Consider the following 14503-nt stretch of genomic DNA (forward strand, 5'->3'; position numbering starts at 1 on the left):
CTCCATCATAGCTCCTCGCTGTCGCTGGGAGGATGTTTTCTCCTCCGCTCGCCCCTTCCACCGTCATTTTCTCTCTACCCACCCTTGCCTCCTTTTCCGCGCAGCTCTCGATTCCCCCCTCTCTTTCGCACCCTCCATGTCATATTCCGCTCCAGGAGCTCCATCATAGCTCCTTGCTGTCGCTGGGAGGATGTTTTCTCCTCCGCTCGCCCCTTCCACCGTCATTTTCTCTCTACCCACCCTTGCCTCCTTTTCCGCGCAGCTCTCGATTCCCCCCTCTCTTTCGCACCCTCCATGTCATATTCCGCTCCAGGAGTTCCATCATAGCTCCTCACTGTCGCTGGGAGGATGTTTTCTCCTCCGCTCGCCCCTTCCACCATCATTTTCTCTCTACCCACCCTTGCCTCCTTTTCCGCGCAGCTCTCGATTCCCCCCTCTCTTTCGCACCCTCCATGTCATATTCCGCTCCAGGAGTTCCATCATAGCTCCTCACTGTCGCTGGGAGGAAGTTTTCTCCTCCGCTCGCCCCTTCCACCGTCATTTTCTCTCTACCCACCCTTGCCTCCTTTTCCGCGCAGCTCTCGATTCCCCCCTCTCTTTCGCACCCTCCATGTCATATTCCGCTCCAGGAGTTCCATCATAGCTCCTCACTGTCGCTGGGAGGATGTTTTCTCCTCCGCTCGCCCCTTCCACCGTCATTTTCTCTCTACCCACCCTTGCCTCCTTCTCCGCGCAGCTCTCGATTCCCCCCTCTCTTTCGCACCCTCCATGTCATATTCCGCTCCAGGAGCTCCATCATAGCTCTTCGCTGTCGCTGGGAGGATGTTTTCTCCTCCGCTCGCCCCTTCCACCGTCATTTTCTCTCTACCCACCCTTGCCTCCTTTTCCGCGCAGCTCTCGATTCCCCCCTCTCTTTCGCACCCTCCATGTCATATTCCGCTCCAGGAGTTCCATCATAGCTCCTCACTGTCGCTGGGAGGATGTTTTCTTCTCCGCTCGCCCCTTCCACCGTCATTTTCTCTCTACCCACCCTTGCCTCCTTTTCCGCGCAGCTCTCGATCCCCCCCTCTCTTTCGCACCCTCCATGTCATATTCCGCTCCAGGAGTTCCATCATAGCTCCTCACTGTCGCTGGGAGGAAGTTTTCTCCTCCGCTCGCCCCTTCCACCGTCATTTTCTCTCTACCCACCCTTGCCTCCTTTTCCGCGCAGTTTTCGATTCCCCCCTCTCTTTCGCACCCTCCATGTCATATTCCGCTCCAGGAGCTCCATCATAGCTCCTTGCTGTCGCTGGGAGGATGTTTTCTCCTCCGCTCGCCCCTTCCACCGTCATTTTCTCTCTACCCACCCTTGCCTCCTTCTCCGCGCAGCTCTCGATTCCCCCCTCTCTTTCGCACCCTCCATGTCATATTCCGCTACAGGAGCTCCATCATAGCTCCTTGCTGTCGCTGGGAGGATGTTTTCTCCTCCGCTCGCCCCTTCCACCGTCATTTTCTCTCTACCCACCCTTGCCTCCTTCTCCGCGCAGCTCTCGATTCCCCCCTCTCTCTCGCACCCTCCATATTACATCCAGCTCCAGGAGCTCCATCATAGCTCCTCGCTGTCGCTGGGAGGATGTTTTCTCCTCCGCTCGCCCCTTCCACCGTCATTTTCTCTCTACCCACCCTTGCCTCCTTCTCCGCGCAGCTCTCGATTCCCTCCTCTCTCTCGCACCCTCCATATTACATCCAGCTCCAGGAGCTCCATCATAGCTCCTCGCTGTCGCTGGGAGGATGTTTTCTCCTCCGCTCGCCCCTTCCACCGTCATTTTCTCTCTACCCACCCTTGCCTCCTTTTCCGCGCAGCTCTCGATTCCCCCCTCTCTTTCGCACCCTCCATGTCATATTCCGCTCCAGGAGCTCCATCATAGCTCCTTGCTGTCGCTGGGAGGATGTTTTCTCCTCCGCTCGCCCCTTCCACCGTCATTTTCTCTCTACCCACCCTTGCCTCCTTTTCCGCGCAGCTCTCGATTCCCCCCTCTCTTTCGTACCCTCCATGTCATATTCCGCTCCAGGAGCTCCATCATAGCTCCTTGCTGTCGCTGGGAGGATGTTTTCTCCTCCGCTCGCCCCTTCCACCGTCATTTTCTCTCTACCCACCCTTGCCTCCTTCTCCGCGCAGCTCTCGATTCCCCCCTCTCTCTCGCACCCTCCATATTACATCCAGCTCCAGGAGCTCCATCATAGCTCCTCGCTGTCGCTGGGAGGATGTTTTCTCCTCCGCTCGCCCCTTCCACCGTCATTTTCTCTCTACCCACCCTTGCCTCCTTTTCCGCGCAGCTCTCGATTCCCCCCCTCTCTTTCGCACCCTCCATGTCATATTCCGCTCCAGGAGTTCCATCATAGCTCCTCACTGTCGCTGGGAGGATGTTTTCTCCTCCGCTCGCCCCTTCCACCGTCATTTTCTCTCTACCCACCCTTGCCTCCTTCTCCGCGCAGCTCTCGATTCCCCCCTCTCTTTCGCACCCTCCATGTCATATTCCGCTACAGGAGCTCCATCATAGCTCCTTGCTGTCGCTGGGAGGATGTTTTCTCCTCCGCTCGCCCCTTCCACCGTCATTTTCTCTCTACCCACCCTTGCCTCCTTCTCCGCGCAGCTCTCGATTCCCCCCTCTCTCTCGCACCCTCCATATTACATCCAGCTCCAGGAGCTCCATCATAGCTCCTCGCTGTCGCTGGGAGGATGTTTTCTCCTCCGCTCGCCCCTTCCACCGTCATTTTCTCTCTACCCACCCTTGCCTCCTTTTCCGCGCAGCTCTCGATTCCCCCCTCTCTTTCACACCCTCCATGTCATATTCCGCTCCAGGAGTTCCATCATAGCTCCTCACTGTCGCTGGGAGGATGTTTTCTCCTCCGCTCGCCCCTTCCACCGTCATTTTCTCTCTACCCACCCTTGCCTCCTTCTCCGCGCAGCTCTCGATTCCCCCCTCTCTCTCGCACCCTCCATATTACATCCAGCTCCAGGAGCTCCATCATAGCTCCTCGCTGTCGCTGGGAGGATGTTTTCTCCTCCGCTCGCCCCTTCCACCGTCATTTTCTCTCTACCCACCCTTGCCTCCTTCTCCGCGCAGCTCTCGATTCCCTCCTCTCTCTCGCACCCTCCATATTACATCCAGCTCCAGGAGCTCCATCATAGCTCCTCGCTGTCGCTGGGAGGATGTTTTCTCCTCCGCTCGCCCCTTCCACCGTCATTTTCTCTCTACCCACCCTTGCCTCCTTTTCCGCGCAGCTCTCGATTCCCCCCTCTCTTTCGCACCCTCCATGTCATATTCCGCTCCAGGAGCTCCATCATAGCTCCTTGCTGTCGCTGGGAGGATGTTTTCTCCTCCGCTCGCCCCTTCCACCGTCATTTTCTCTCTACCCACCCTTGCCTCCTTCTCCGCGCAGCTCTCGATTCCCTCCTCTCTCTCGCACCCTCCATATTACATCCAGCTCCAGGAGCTCCATCATAGCTCCTCGCTGTCGCTGGGAGGATGTTTTCTCCTCCGCTCGCCCCTTCCACCGTCATTTTCTCTCTACCCACCCTTGCCTCCTTCTCCGCGCAGCTCTCGATTCCCTCCTCTCTCTCGCACCCTCCATATTACATCCAGCTCCAGGAGCTCCATCATAGCTCCTCGCTGTCACTGGGAGGATGTTTTCTCCTCCGCTCGCCCCTTCCACCGTCATTTTCTCTCTACCCACCCTTGCCTCCTTTTCCGCGCAGCTCTCGATTCCCCCCTCTCTTTCGCACCCTCCATGTCATATTCCGCTCCAGGAGCTCCATCATAGCTCCTTGCTGTCGCTGGGAGGATGTTTTCTCCTCCGCTCGCCCCTTCCACCGTCATTTTCTCTCTACCCACCCTTGCCTCCTTCTCCGCGCAGCTCTCGATTCCCCCCTCTCTCTCGCACCCTCCATATTACATCCAGCTCCAGGAGCTCCATCATAGCTCCTCGCTGTCGCTGGGAGGATGTTTTCTCCTCCGCTCGCCCCTTCCACCGTCATTTTCTCTCTACCCACCCTTGCCTCCTTTTCCGCGCAGCTCTCGATTCCCCCCTCTCTTTCGCACCCTCCATGTCATATTCCGCTCCAGGAGTTCCATCATAGCTCCTCACTGTCGCTGGGAGGATGTTTTCTCCTCCGCTCGCCCCTTTCACCGTCATTTTCTCTCTACCCACCCTTGCCTCCTTCTCCGCGCAGCTCTCGATTCCCCCCTCTCTTTCGCACCCTCCATGTCATATTCCGCTCCAGGAGCTCCATCATAGCTCCTCGCTGTCGCTGGGAGGATGTTTTCTCCTCCGCTCGCCCCTTCCACCGTCATTTTCTCTCTACCCACCCTTGCCTCCTTTTCCGCGCAGCTCTCGATTCCCCCCTCTCTTTCGCACCCTCCATGTCATATTCCGCTCCAGGAGCTCCATCATAGCTCCTTGCTGTCGCTGGGAGGATGTTTTCTCCTCCGCTCGCCCCTTCCACCGTCATTTTCTCTCTACCCACCCTTGCCTCCTTCTCCGCGCAGCTCTCGATTCCCCCCTCTCTCTCGCACCCTCCATATTACATCCAGCTCCAGGAGCTCCATCATAGCTCCTCGCTGTCGCTGGGAGGATGTTTTCTCCTCCGCTCGCCCCTTCCACCGTCATTTTCTCTCTACCCACCCTTGCCTCCTTTTCCGCGCAGCTCTCGATTCCCCCCTCTCTTTCGCACCCTCCATGTCATATTCCGCTCCAGGAGCTCCATCATAGCTCCTCGCTGTCGCTGGGAGGATGTTTTCTCCTCCGCTCGCCCCTTCCACCGTCATTTTCTCTCTACCCACCCTTGCCTCCTTTTCCGCGCAGCTCTCGATTCCCCCCTCTCTTTCGCACCCTCCATGTCATATTCCGCTCCAGGAGCTCCATCATAGCTCCTTGCTGTCGCTGGGAGGATGTTTTCTCCTCCGCTCGCCCCTTCCACCGTCATTTTCTCTCTACCCACCCTTGCCTCCTTTTCCGCGCAGCTCTCGATTCCCCCCTCTCTTTCGCACCCTCCATGTCATATTCCGCTCCAGGAGTTCCATCATAGCTCCTCACTGTCGCTGGGAGGATGTTTTCTCCTCCGCTCGCCCCTTCCACCATCATTTTCTCTCTACCCACCCTTGCCTCCTTTTCCGCGCAGCTCTCGATTCCCCCCTCTCTTTCGCACCCTCCATGTCATATTCCGCTCCAGGAGTTCCATCATAGCTCCTCACTGTCGCTGGGAGGAAGTTTTCTCCTCCGCTCGCCCCTTCCACCGTCATTTTCTCTCTACCCACCCTTGCCTCCTTTTCCGCGCAGCTCTCGATTCCCCCCTCTCTTTCGCACCCTCCATGTCATATTCCGCTCCAGGAGTTCCATCATAGCTCCTCACTGTCGCTGGGAGGATGTTTTCTCCTCCGCTCGCCCCTTCCACCGTCATTTTCTCTCTACCCACCCTTGCCTCCTTCTCCGCGCAGCTCTCGATTCCCCCCTCTCTTTCGCACCCTCCATGTCATATTCCGCTCCAGGAGCTCCATCATAGCTCTTCGCTGTCGCTGGGAGGATGTTTTCTCCTCCGCTCGCCCCTTCCACCGTCATTTTCTCTCTACCCACCCTTGCCTCCTTTTCCGCGCAGCTCTCGATTCCCCCCTCTCTTTCGCACCCTCCATGTCATATTCCGCTCCAGGAGTTCCATCATAGCTCCTCACTGTCGCTGGGAGGATGTTTTCTTCTCCGCTCGCCCCTTCCACCGTCATTTTCTCTCTACCCACCCTTGCCTCCTTTTCCGCGCAGCTCTCGATCCCCCCCTCTCTTTCGCACCCTCCATGTCATATTCCGCTCCAGGAGTTCCATCATAGCTCCTCACTGTCGCTGGGAGGAAGTTTTCTCCTCCGCTCGCCCCTTCCACCGTCATTTTCTCTCTACCCACCCTTGCCTCCTTTTCCGCGCAGTTTTCGATTCCCCCCTCTCTTTCGCACCCTCCATGTCATATTCCGCTCCAGGAGCTCCATCATAGCTCCTTGCTGTCGCTGGGAGGATGTTTTCTCCTCCGCTCGCCCCTTCCACCGTCATTTTCTCTCTACCCACCCTTGCCTCCTTCTCCGCGCAGCTCTCGATTCCCCCCTCTCTTTCGCACCCTCCATGTCATATTCCGCTACAGGAGCTCCATCATAGCTCCTTGCTGTCGCTGGGAGGATGTTTTCTCCTCCGCTCGCCCCTTCCACCGTCATTTTCTCTCTACCCACCCTTGCCTCCTTCTCCGCGCAGCTCTCGATTCCCCCCTCTCTCTCGCACCCTCCATATTACATCCAGCTCCAGGAGCTCCATCATAGCTCCTCGCTGTCGCTGGGAGGATGTTTTCTCCTCCGCTCGCCCCTTCCACCGTCATTTTCTCTCTACCCACCCTTGCCTCCTTCTCCGCGCAGCTCTCGATTCCCTCCTCTCTCTCGCACCCTCCATATTACATCCAGCTCCAGGAGCTCCATCATAGCTCCTCGCTGTCGCTGGGAGGATGTTTTCTCCTCCGCTCGCCCCTTCCACCGTCATTTTCTCTCTACCCACCCTTGCCTCCTTTTCCGCGCAGCTCTCGATTCCCCCCTCTCTTTCGCACCCTCCATGTCATATTCCGCTCCAGGAGCTCCATCATAGCTCCTTGCTGTCGCTGGGAGGATGTTTTCTCCTCCGCTCGCCCCTTCCACCGTCATTTTCTCTCTACCCACCCTTGCCTCCTTTTCCGCGCAGCTCTCGATTCCCCCCTCTCTTTCGTACCCTCCATGTCATATTCCGCTCCAGGAGCTCCATCATAGCTCCTTGCTGTCGCTGGGAGGATGTTTTCTCCTCCGCTCGCCCCTTCCACCGTCATTTTCTCTCTACCCACCCTTGCCTCCTTCTCCGCGCAGCTCTCGATTCCCCCCTCTCTCTCGCACCCTCCATATTACATCCAGCTCCAGGAGCTCCATCATAGCTCCTCGCTGTCGCTGGGAGGATGTTTTCTCCTCCGCTCGCCCCTTCCACCGTCATTTTCTCTCTACCCACCCTTGCCTCCTTTTCCGCGCAGCTCTCGATTCCCCCCCTCTCTTTCGCACCCTCCATGTCATATTCCGCTCCAGGAGTTCCATCATAGCTCCTCACTGTCGCTGGGAGGATGTTTTCTCCTCCGCTCGCCCCTTCCACCGTCATTTTCTCTCTACCCACCCTTGCCTCCTTCTCCGCGCAGCTCTCGATTCCCCCCTCTCTTTCGCACCCTCCATGTCATATTCCGCTACAGGAGCTCCATCATAGCTCCTTGCTGTCGCTGGGAGGATGTTTTCTCCTCCGCTCGCCCCTTCCACCGTCATTTTCTCTCTACCCACCCTTGCCTCCTTCTCCGCGCAGCTCTCGATTCCCCCCTCTCTCTCGCACCCTCCATATTACATCCAGCTCCAGGAGCTCCATCATAGCTCCTCGCTGTCGCTGGGAGGATGTTTTCTCCTCCGCTCGCCCCTTCCACCGTCATTTTCTCTCTACCCACCCTTGCCTCCTTTTCCGCGCAGCTCTCGATTCCCCCCTCTCTTTCACACCCTCCATGTCATATTCCGCTCCAGGAGTTCCATCATAGCTCCTCACTGTCGCTGGGAGGATGTTTTCTCCTCCGCTCGCCCCTTCCACCGTCATTTTCTCTCTACCCACCCTTGCCTCCTTCTCCGCGCAGCTCTCGATTCCCCCCTCTCTCTCGCACCCTCCATATTACATCCAGCTCCAGGAGCTCCATCATAGCTCCTCGCTGTCGCTGGGAGGATGTTTTCTCCTCCGCTCGCCCCTTCCACCGTCATTTTCTCTCTACCCACCCTTGCCTCCTTCTCCGCGCAGCTCTCGATTCCCTCCTCTCTCTCGCACCCTCCATATTACATCCAGCTCCAGGAGCTCCATCATAGCTCCTCGCTGTCGCTGGGAGGATGTTTTCTCCTCCGCTCGCCCCTTCCACCGTCATTTTCTCTCTACCCACCCTTGCCTCCTTTTCCGCGCAGCTCTCGATTCCCCCCTCTCTTTCGCACCCTCCATGTCATATTCCGCTCCAGGAGCTCCATCATAGCTCCTTGCTGTCGCTGGGAGGATGTTTTCTCCTCCGCTCGCCCCTTCCACCGTCATTTTCTCTCTACCCACCCTTGCCTCCTTCTCCGCGCAGCTCTCGATTCCCTCCTCTCTCTCGCACCCTCCATATTACATCCAGCTCCAGGAGCTCCATCATAGCTCCTCGCTGTCGCTGGGAGGATGTTTTCTCCTCCGCTCGCCCCTTCCACCGTCATTTTCTCTCTACCCACCCTTGCCTCCTTCTCCGCGCAGCTCTCGATTCCCTCCTCTCTCTCGCACCCTCCATATTACATCCAGCTCCAGGAGCTCCATCATAGCTCCTCGCTGTCACTGGGAGGATGTTTTCTCCTCCGCTCGCCCCTTCCACCGTCATTTTCTCTCTACCCACCCTTGCCTCCTTTTCCGCGCAGCTCTCGATTCCCCCCTCTCTTTCGCACCCTCCATGTCATATTCCGCTCCAGGAGCTCCATCATAGCTCCTTGCTGTCGCTGGGAGGATGTTTTCTCCTCCGCTCGCCCCTTCCACCGTCATTTTCTCTCTACCCACCCTTGCCTCCTTCTCCGCGCAGCTCTCGATTCCCCCCTCTCTCTCGCACCCTCCATATTACATCCAGCTCCAGGAGCTCCATCATAGCTCCTCGCTGTCGCTGGGAGGATGTTTTCTCCTCCGCTCGCCCCTTCCACCGTCATTTTCTCTCTACCCACCCTTGCCTCCTTTTCCGCGCAGCTCTCGATTCCCCCCTCTCTTTCGCACCCTCCATGTCATATTCCGCTCCAGGAGTTCCATCATAGCTCCTCACTGTCGCTGGGAGGATGTTTTCTCCTCCGCTCGCCCCTTTCACCGTCATTTTCTCTCTACCCACCCTTGCCTCCTTCTCCGCGCAGCTCTCGATTCCCCCCTCTCTTTCGCACCCTCCATGTCATATTCCGCTCCAGGAGCTCCATCATAGCTCCTCGCTGTCGCTGGGAGGATTTTTTCTCCTCCGCTCGCCCCTTCCACCGTCATTTTCTCTCTACCCACCCTTGCCTCCTTTTCCGCGCAGCTCTCGATTCCCCCCTCTCTTTCGCACCCTCCATGTCATATTCCGCTCCAGGAGTTCCATCATAGCTCCTCACTGTCGCTGGGAGGATGTTTTCTCCTCCGCTCGCCCCTTCCACCGTCATTTTCTCTCTACCCACCCTTGCCTCCTTCTCCGCGCAGCTCTCGATTCCCTCCTCTCTCTCGCACCCTCCATATTACATCCAGCTCCAGGAGCTCCATCATAGCTCCTCGCTGTCGCTGGGAGGATGTTTTCTCCTCCGCTCGCCCCTTCCACCGTCATTTTCTCTCTACCCACCCTTGCCTCCTTCTCCGCGCAGCTCTCGATTCCCCCCTCTCTCTCGCACCCTCCATATTACATCCAGCTCCAGGAGCTCCATCATAGCTCCTCGCTGTCGCTGGGAGGATGTTTTCTCCTCCGCTCGCCCCTTCCACCGTCATTTTCTCTCTACCCACCCTTGCCTCCTTCTCCGCGCAGCTCTCGATTCCCCCCTCTCTCTCGCACCCTCCATATTACATCCAGCTCCAGGAGCTCCATCATAGCTCCTCGCTGTCGCTGGGAGGATGTTTTCTCCTCCGCTCGCCCCTTCCACCGTCATTTTCTCTCTACCCACCCTTGCCTCCTTTTCCGCGCAGCTCTCGATTCCCCCCCTCTCTTTCGCACCCTCCATGTCATATTCCGCTCCAGGAGTTCCATCATAGCTCCTCACTGTCGCTGGGAGGATGTTTTCTCCTCCACTCGCCCCTTCCACCGTCATTTTCTCTCTACCCACCCTTGCCTCCTTCTCCGCGCAGCTCTCGATTCCCCCCTCTCTTTCGCACCCTCCATGTCATATTCCGCTACAGGAGCTCCATCATAGCTCCTTGCTGTCGCTGGGAGGATGTTTTCTCCTCCGCTCGCCCCTTCCACCGTCATTTTCTCTCTACCCACCCTTGCCTCCTTCTCCGCGCAGCTCTCGATTCCCCCCTCTCTCTCGCACCCTCCATATTACATCCAGCTCCAGGAGCTCCATCATAGCTCCTCGCTGTCGCTGGGAGGATGTTTTCTCCTCCGCTCGCCCCTTCCACCGTCATTTTCTCTCTACCCACCCTTGCCTCCTTTTCCGCGCAGCTCTCGATTCCCCCCTCTCTTTCACACCCTCCATGTCATATTCCGCTCCAGGAGTTCCATCATAGCTCCTCACTGTCGCTGGGAGGATGTTTTCTCCTCCGCTCGCCCCTTCCACCGTCATTTTCTCTCTACCCACCCTTGCCTCCTTCTCCGCGCAGCTCTCGATTCCCCCCTCTCTCTCGCACCCTCCATATTACATCCAGCTCCAGGAGCTCCATCATAGCTCCTCGCTGTCGCTGGGAGGATGTTTTCTCCTCCGCTCGCCCCTTCCACCGTCATTTTCTCTCTACCCACCCTTGCCTCCTTCTCCGCGCAGCTCTCGATTCCCTCCTCTCTCTCGCACCCTCCATATTACATCCAGCTCCAGGAGCTCCATCATAGCTCCTCGCTGTCGCTGGGAGGATGTTTTCTCCTCCGCTCGCCCCTTCCACCGTCATTTTCTCTCTACCCACCCTTGCCTCCTTTTCCGCGCAGCTCTCGATTCCCCCCTCTCTTTCGCACCCTCCATGTCATATTCCGCTCCAGGAGCTCCATCATAGCTCCTTGCTGTCGCTGGGAGGATGTTTTCTCCTCCGCTCGCCCCTTCCACCGTCATTTTCTCTCTACCCACCCTTGCCTCCTTTTCCGCGCAGCTCTCGATTCCCCCCTCTCTTTCGCACCCTCCATGTCATATTCCGCTCCAGGAGTTCCATCATAGCTCCTCACTGTCGCTGGGAGGATGTTTTCTCCTCCGCTCGCCCCTTCCACCGTCATTTTCTCTCTACCCACCCTTGCCTCCTTCTCCGCGCAGCTCTCGATTCCCTCCTCTCTCTCGCACCCTCCATATTACATCCAGCTCCAGGAGCTCCATCATAGCTCCTCGCTGTCGCTGGGAGGATGTTTTCTCCTCCGCTCGCCCCTTCCACCGTCATTTTCTCTCTACCCACCCTTGCCTCCTTCTCCGCGCAGCTCTCGATTCCCTCCTCTCTCTCGCACCCTCCATATTACATCCAGCTCCAAGAGCTCCATCATAGCTCCTCGCTGTCGCTGGGAGGATGTTTTCTCCTCCGCTCGCCCCTTCCACCGTCATTTTCTCTCTACCCACCCTTGCCTCCTTTTCCGCGCAGCTCTCGATTCCCCCCTCTCTTTCGCACCCTCCATGTCATATTCCGCTCCAGGAGCTCCATCATAGCTCCTTGCTGTCGCTGGGAGGATGTTTTCTCCTCTGCTCGCCCCTTCCACCGTCATTTTCTCTCTACCCACCCTTGCCTCCTTCTCCGCGCAGCTCTCGATTCCCCCCCCTCTTTCGCACCCTCCATGTCATATTCCGCTCCAGGAGCTCCATCATAGCTCCTCGCTGTCGCTGGGAGGATGTTTTCTCCTCCGCTCGCCCCTTCCACCGTCATTTTCTCTCTACCCACCTTTGCCTCCTTCTCCGCGCAGCTCTCGATTCCCCCCTCTCTTTCGCACCCTCCATATTACATCCAGCTCCAGGAGCTCCATCATAGCTCCTCGCTGTCGCTGGGAGGATGTTTTCTCCTCCGCTCGCCCCTTCCACCGTCATTTTCTCTCTACCCACCCTTGCCTCCTTTTCCGCGCAGCTCTCGATTCCCCCCTCTCTTTCGCACCCTCCATGTCATATTCCGCTCCAGGAGCTCCATCATAGCTCCTTGCTGTCGCTGGGAGGATGTTTTCTCCTCCGCTCGCCCCTTCCACCGTCATTTTCTCTCTACCCACCCTTGCCTCCTTCTCCGCGCAGCTCTCGATTCCCCCCTCTCTCTCGCACCCTCCATATTACATCCAGCTCCAGGAGCTCCATCATAGCTCCTCGCTGTCGCTGGGAGGATGTTTTCTCCTCCGCTCGCCCCTTCCACCGTCATTTTCTCTCTACCCACCCTTGCCTCCTTTTCCGCGCAGCTCTCGATTCCCCCCTCTCTTTCGCACCCTCCATGTCATATTCCGCTCCAGGAGTTCCATCATAGCTCCTCACTGTCGCTGGGAGGATGTTTTCTCCTCCGCTCGCCCCTTCCACCGTCATTTTCTCTCTACCCACCCTTGCCTCCTTCTCCGCGCAGCTCTCGATTCCCCCCTCTCTTTCGCACCCTCCATGTCATATTCCGCTCCAGGAGCTCCATCATAGCTCCTTGCTGTCGCTGGGAGGATGTTTTCTCCTCCGCTCGCCCCTTCCACTGTCATTTTCTCTCTACCCACCCTTGCCTCCTTTTCCGCGCAGCTCTCGATTCCCCCCTCTCTTTCGCACCCTCCATGTCATATTCCGCTCCAGGAGTTCCATCATAGCTCCTCACTGTCGCTGGGAGGATGTTTTCTCCTCCGCTCGCCCCTTCCACCGTCATTTTCTCTCTACCCACCCTTGCCTCCTTCTCCGCGCAGCTCTCGATTCCCCCCTCTCTTTCGCACCCTCCATGTCATATTCCGCTCCAGGAGTTCCATCATTGCTCCTCACTGTCGCTGGGAGGAAGTTTTCTCCTCCGCTCGCCCCTTCCACCGTCATTTTCTCTCTACCCACCCTTGCCTCCTTTTCCGCGCAGCTCTCGATTCCCCCCTCTCTTTCGCACCCTCCATGTCATATTCCGCTCCAGGAGTTCCATCATAGCTCCTCACTGTCGCTGGGAGGATGTTTTCTCCTCCGCTCGCCCCTTCCACCGTCATTTTCTCTCTACCCACCCTTGCCTCCTTCTCCGCGCAGCTCTCGATTCCCCCCTCTCTTTCGCACCCTCCATGTCATATTCCGCTCCAGGAGCTCCATCATAGCTCTTCGCTGTCGCTGGGAGGATGTTTTCTCCTCCGCTCGCCCCTTCCACCGTCATTTTCTCTCTACCCACCCTTGCCTCCTTTTCCGCGCAGCTCTCGATTCCCCCCTCTCTTTCGCACCCTCCATGTCATATTCCGCTCCAGGAGTTCCATCATAGCTCCTCACTGTCGCTGGGAGGATGTTTTCTTCTCCGCTCGCCCCTTCCACCGTCATTTTCTCTCTACCCACCCTTGCCTCCTTTTCCGCGCAGCTCTCGATCCCCCCCTCTCTTTCGCACCCTCCATGTCATATTCCGCTCCAGGAGTTCCATCATAGCTCCTCACTGTCGCTGGGAGGAAGTTTTCTCCTCCGCTCGCCCCTTCCACCGTCATTTTCTCTCTACCCACCCTTGCCTCCTTTTCCGCGCAGTTTTCGATTCCCCCCTCTCTTTCGCACCCTCCATGTCATATTCCGCTCCAGGAGCTCCATCATAGCTCCTTGCTGTCGCTGGGAGGATGTTTTCTCCTCCGCTCGCCCCTTCCACCGTCATTTTCTCTCTACCCACCCTTGCCTCCTTCTCCGCGCAGCTCTCGATTCCCCCCTCTCTTTCGCACCCTCCATGTCATATTCCGCTACAGGAGCTCCATCATAGCTCCTTGCTGTCGCTGGGAGGATGTTTTCTCCTCCGCTCGCCCCTTCCACCGTCATTTTCTCTCTACCCACCCTTGCCTCCTTCTCCGCGCAGCTCTCGATTCCCCCCTCTCTCTCGCACCCTCCATATTACATCCAGCTCCAGGAGCTCCATCATAGCTCCTCGCTGTCGCTGGGAGGATGTTTTCTCCTCCGCTCGCCCCTTCCACCGTCATTTTCTCTCTACCCACCCTTGCCTCCTTCTCCGCGCAGCTCTCGATTCCCTCCTCTCTCTCGCACCCTCCATATTACATCCAGCTCCAGGAGCTCCATCATAGCTCCTCGCTGTCGCTGGGAGGATGTTTTCTCCTCCGCTCGCCCCTTCCACCGTCATTTTCTCTCTACCCACCCTTGCCTCCTTTTCCGCGCAGCTCTCGATTCCCCCCTCTCTTTCGCACCCTCCATGTCATATTCCGCTCCAGAAGCTCCATCATAGCTCCTTGCTGTCGCTGGGAGGATGTTTTCTCCTCCGCTCGCCCCTTCCACCGTCATTTTCTCTCTACCCACCCTTGCCTCCTTTTCCGCGCAGCTCTCGATTCCCCCCTCTCTTTCGCACCCTCCATGTCATATTCCGCTCCAGGAGCTCCATCATAGCTCCTTGCTGTCGCTGGGAGGATGTTTTCTCCTCCGCTCGCCCCTTCCACCGTCATTTTCTCTCTACCCACCCTTGCCTCCTTCTCCGCGCAGCTCTCGATTCCCCCCTCTCTCTCGCACCCTCCATATTACATCCAGCTCCAGGAGCTCCATCATAGCTCCTCGCTGTCGCTGGGAGGATGTTTTCTCCTCCGCTCGCCCCTTCCACCGTCATTTTCTCTCTACCCACCCTTGCCTCCTTTTCCGCGCAGCTCTCGATTCCCCCCCTC

The sequence above is a fragment of the Pelophylax lessonae genome (genome assembly GCF_965119305.1).
Source record: "Pelophylax lessonae genome assembly, chromosome: 13".
Taxonomy (NCBI): domain Eukaryota; kingdom Metazoa; phylum Chordata; class Amphibia; order Anura; family Ranidae; genus Pelophylax; species Pelophylax lessonae.